Source organism: Primulina tabacum, chromosome 4, assembly GCF_025594145.1.
Source record: "Primulina tabacum isolate GXHZ01 chromosome 4, ASM2559414v2, whole genome shotgun sequence".
In the NCBI taxonomy this organism is placed as follows: Eukaryota; Viridiplantae; Streptophyta; class Magnoliopsida; order Lamiales; family Gesneriaceae; genus Primulina; species Primulina tabacum.
Window position 1 is genome coordinate 21197579 of NC_134553.1, and position 5937 is coordinate 21203515.

The following is a 5937-nucleotide window of genomic DNA, read 5'->3' on the forward strand; positions in this document are numbered from 1 at the left end:
TTGCCAGATTGAACATTGACAGGCTTTGAGTCGAGACTTCGATTGTATCAGAGCGACAGAAAAAAAAAGGTATAAATAAATGTTGATTCGGGATTGCACAACTCGAGTTAGGTTTGACTTGAGTTTCCCAAAATCACATACTTTATTTTATTGCATTGATATTTGCAGATTATCATATTGATATGTTTAGTCTATTGAATTATAGCAGAGCCTGAGTTTGAGTCTAGGGCAGATCAGCCTAGCTAGGGCAGAACCGCCGAGTCTTTGTCAGAACCGCGAAGACTCTAGACTTACGGTGTATCGATGAGCTTAGATGTAGATCGACGTCTATTATAGAAATTCGATACAGCATACCAAAGTCTAAATTAGATCGGGATCCCTAGGTTAGAAATAAGTTGAGATAAGATAATAAGTCATTGACTTAAATACAGATTCGTATTGGTTCATGTAGTCAGATTTGATACCTGTTTTAATGATTGTTTATGCTTTTATATATGTTTTATATGATTGCATTGATACATTGTTTATACTGGGATATTTATATCTCATCGGAGTTATCCGGCTGTTGTCTTGTCTGTATGTGTGCATGGCAACAGGTGGGACAGGTTCAGGGTCACAGAGGTGAAGAAAGATCGAGTTAGAGTGGAGACTACGGACTTGGACTAGAGTTAGGGTTTAAACACTTGTTATATAGTTATTAAACCTTAGTTGAGACTGATTGTATATAGTGCAAGATTTGTACTTTTAATACTGACGTGTATGTTAAGATGTATGCCATTACGTTCCGCATTTTAAAAAAAAAATTTAGACCCTGTTTATTATAATTAATTAAATTAGTCCCAATGACGATTAATAAGATGATTAGCATCCGGGTCCCCACATCATCATTCATAGAAGCCTGCATATAATACCTAGCCATCAAGTCATGGTCACACCAATCCTTGTAGGTCTGCAATTCCTCAGGAGTGCAGCTAGTCGGAGCCTCAGCAGTGGGCGACTCAGTCAATGTATATGCAATCGTTTCCGAGTTTAGGATGATTTTCAGATTTCTTAGCCAAGTGAGATAATTAGGTCCGGTTAACACATGTTTTTCGAGTATAGCGGATAGTGGGTTGCGAATCGAAGACATTGTCAAAGTTTTGTACCGAAAAGTAAAACAGATAAATGTTAATGACTATTTTAAAATATTTAATAAGATATAAAGTTTGGACTTTAACTTTATAAATTTTCGCTCCCACTGTTTTGACATTTTCACTACCCTCTAGTGAAAACGGGAAACTCCTTTCCTCAGCAGGTACGTAAGGTCCAATTAGCGAATTATGATCCCGAATAATATCAGCCAATCATAATTCCTAAAAGATAGTTTCCAATTGCATCACAATGCAACCCTTACATAAACTTTTGTCTCACGTTTGATTAGGACCCAATAATATGACGTCGTTCATCTTTACGTGTCAAGCCTAACCCATCGATATTGAACCTTAATGGACGGTCGCCATGAGTTCCCTCAATAATATGAGCCGAAATCATGAGAGTTCCACGTAGTTCACATCACCATGTCAATGGATGTCACAGCTTTGTGGGGACCAGGCTCTAACTCGATTCTTTTTGGGATTAGTTGGATCTTTGCTAGAAAATGTGGGTCAAATTTTTGCTTTTAACATTAATTCAAATGTATATAAACATGCACAAGGTCTTCATTTATTTTATTTCTACAAACATAATATACATGTCTTGTCCAGTGCATATTCAATAAACCAATAGTCAAATACAGTACATGACAAAACTACAACTACTAGTACATCTGCTATGCCCGTGATCACCACGCTATATCCATCTCTCATCTCTGCTGTGACCCAGATCCTGCCCTACCTGTTATTATGCACACATACAGACACAACAACAGCCGGAACTCCGGTGAGAATAAATCCCAATATAAAACATCTGTACATGCATGTCATGCAGTTTCATACAAATCATAACCCATAATCAGTAATTATGACACATTAGTGAATACAGATAAAACAATCTGACTCTTACTCTTTAACGCGACTCATATCTAAGTCTAGGGATTCCGGTGTGAATAACGTGTAACAGGTCTCCCACCTACTCTCCCAATCGTGGTGGCGTTACATCTTATTCCTAAACTTCGGTCTGGTCTGTATCGAAATCTACAATCGGAGTGAATCTGATCCGAAGCATCGATATCACCGAACGTTTAGAAAATTGGCGTATCTACCAATGACACTCCTATATCAGTACATATATATAAATCAATATAAAGTACAAATAGAACAAGTATGTGATTTTGTTGGGAAACTCAAATTGAATCTCATTTGAGTCGTGTCTTCCCCAAACAAACATTGAATTATACCTTCTTGTCGTTCGTAGCAGTCGAAGTCTTGTATTCTTGATATCGAATCTGTCAAACCAAATCTGAAATGACATATTCAAGATGCATTCTACCAATCTCTAACTCAATTCAATACACATACAGATCAATATTCAATGTCGGTACATTTCAACGGTATAACAGCGTAATCTTGCGATACCGGTCATCTCAAACATCAATAATCATAACAATAACTCATAATCATCACCAATATGTTCCATAACCTCTAAATCTGTATAATCTCATTCATATATGTGCTGGAAAATAATTAAAATATCAAAAATGTCCGTTCTTTGATCCGGTTGCGAATATACGTTGCTTATAATCTCAAGAACATCTAATACTAATCATGTCTGATTTCTTCCAACATCTCAACTTCACAACATGTTGAAATGTAGAAATACTTACATCCTTTTGTAGCTGGTAACAAGAGGAGTACGGAACCGAAGTCGGATCGAAATTCGGGTGGCTCGATCTTTCACAATTCAAAATCTAAGCTATAATGAGAGTTGAGGAGTTCTGAACCTTGCTCTCGTTCCTTGCAGCTGAAGAATGAAGGAATGAAGTACAAATCATATATATATATGTTGCATGTTGAGGGGCAAGTGTCATATTTTTCAAGTAACACGTATGACCGCGGGTGCGGTAGTTCATGAACCGCGGCTGCGCTCAAGCTTCGGCAGTCCATCCAAATTTGCATAAACGTCGACCGCGGGTGCGGTCAGTTCTGCACCGCGGGTGCGGTGTCATTTTTGTAAATAATTTCCAACTCTCTGTCCATCAACCGCGGCTGCGCTCAAGCTTCGGCAGTCCATCCAAATTTGTATAAACGTCGACCGCGGGTGCGGTCAGTTCTGCACCGCGGGTGCGGTGTCATTTTTGTAAATAATTTCCAACTCTTTGTCCATCAACCGCGGGTGCACTCTTTCTTGGACCGCGGGTGCGGTCTGCCCTTCATTCAAAATTCTAATTTTTCATGTCTCTCCTTCCCCATCTCATTTATTGCTTCTCATTACATGTCATGCATTCTCATATCTTTGAATATCGCATCAATGAAGACTAATAAATCTCAGGCCTTACATTTCTCCCCCTCTAAGAAATGATTTCGTCCTCGAAATCGCAGGCCATCAATCATATCATAAATGAAAACAATATAATCAAAAGCTGAATAAATATTCACATCATGTAAACAACTCGGGATATTTCTGTCTCATATCTGCTTCTGTCTCCCAAGTCGCTTCTTCAGTGCCATGACGATTCCACTGGACTTTCACTAGCGGAATAGTCTTCGTTCTGAGCTGTTTTTCTTTTCGATCAAGAATCTGTATCGGTTGCTCAGTATAACTCAAAGTCTGATCAAGCTCAGCTTCGTCAGGCTGAATGACTTGAGAAGCATCAGGCATGTATTCCAGATAGAGAAGGAGGAAGAGCAAGTTGATATGCTCGATCGCCAATCTTTTCAAGAATCTCGTACGGACCGATGTATCTAGGAGACAACTTTCCGCGTTTGCCAAATCTGACAACGCCTCTGAAAGGAGAAATATTCAAAAACACTCTGTCTCCTTGTTCAAATACTAGCGGTCTACGTCTAATATTGGCATACTTGGCTTGCCTATCCTGTGCTGTCTTCATTCTCTTCTGAATTATCTTTACTTTCTCAGTCATTTCACGAATCATATCAGGCCCAAGTTCTGGTACCTCAGATATATCATCCCAGTATAGAGGAGATCTACACTTCTTGCCATATAATGCTTCAAACGGTGCCATCTCTATGCTCGTTTGATAGTTGTTGTTGTACGAGAATTCACACAATGATAGTGAATCTTGCTAACTAGTGCCGAAATCTAGCACTACAGCTCTCAACATGTCCTCTAAAGTCTGGATAGTCCGCTCTGACAGTCCGTCTATCTGGGGATGATAGGCGGTACTCAGGTGCAATGTCGTACCTAAAGCCTGTTGCAAATTGTGCCAAAAGTGGGAAGTGAATCGTGGATCACAATCTGATACGATAGACTTCGGTACACCATGTAATCTGACTACCTCTCGGACATATATCTCGGCCATCTGATCATGTCGGTATTTCATTCGGTACGGAATAAAACAAGCTGATTTGGTCAGTCTGTCAATAATGACCCAAATCGCATCACAGCTTGGGGATGATCGAGGTAACTTCATCTGTTTCCACCAGAACTGTGTCTTTAGATCATTGTACATCTTCCTGCCACCAGGATGAATACTAAACCGACTACATTGCGCTTCTGACATAATCTGTTGTTTCAATTCTGGAACATCTTGCACTACAATACGGTTATTCACATACAGAACAAAATCATGTACCTGATACCCAGACTGATGTCCTGATCTGACCATATCAATCGACTTCTGCACATCCTGATCTGTTCTTTGTGCATCTTTGATTCTCATAATCAAATCTGGCTCAACTTGAATCGAAGCAAGTCTCAATGGTCTACTATCTGTGTCAAATGCTAAACTAGACAAACAGCAGTCTTCAACTAAATTCGAAACACCTATCGTGGATAAGGATAGAGTACATATCTTTCGACTCAAGGCATCCGCTGCTGCATTTGACTTCCCTGGATAGTATTTGATCTCGCAATCAAAATCTTTCAACAAATCGAGCCATCTACGCTGTCTCATGTTCAATTCTGACTGAGAAAACAAATATTTTAGGCTCTTGTGATCAGAGTAGATCTCAAATTTCTCGCCATAAAGATAATGACGCCAAATCTTCAATGCAAAACAATAGCCGTCAATTCAAGATCATGAATTGGGTATCGAATCTCGTGTGGCTTCAGTTGTCTTGAGGCATACGCAATCACATGACCTCGCTGCATAAGAACACATCCTAGCGCTCTGTGAGATGCATCACAATATACAACGAAATCGCCAGTACCTGAAGGAATCATCAAGATAGGTGCACTGGTCAGCCTCTTCTTCAACTCTAGAAAGCTAGACTCACACTCCTCAGACCATACAAACGGAGCATTCTTCTGTGTCAACTGGGTAATCGGCTTTGCAATGCTGGAGAAATCTTTGATGAATCGTCGATAGTACCCTGCCAGACCCATGAAACTGCGTATCTCTGGCACAGAAGTCGGTCTCGGCCAATTGATCACAGCTTCAACTTTACTCAAATCTACAGAAATACCGTCTCCAGATATGATATGACCCAAGAAGACAACCTTTCTCAGCCAAAACTCACACTTCGACAGTTTAGCAAATAGTCTTTCATTTTTCAACGTTTGCAACACAATTCTCAAATGATCGGCATGCTCAGTCATACTCTTGGAATACACCAAAATATCATCGATAAAAACAATCACAAACTCATTTAATACCTCTGAAAGACACGATTCATCAACCCCATAAACACCGCTGGAGCATTCGTTAAACCAAAAGGCATGACAACAAACTCATAATGTCCATTCCTGGTTCGGAATGCTGTCTTCGGTATATCAACATCTCGAACTCTGAGCTGGTGATATCCCGATCACAAATCAATCTTGGAATAGATAGAAGATCCC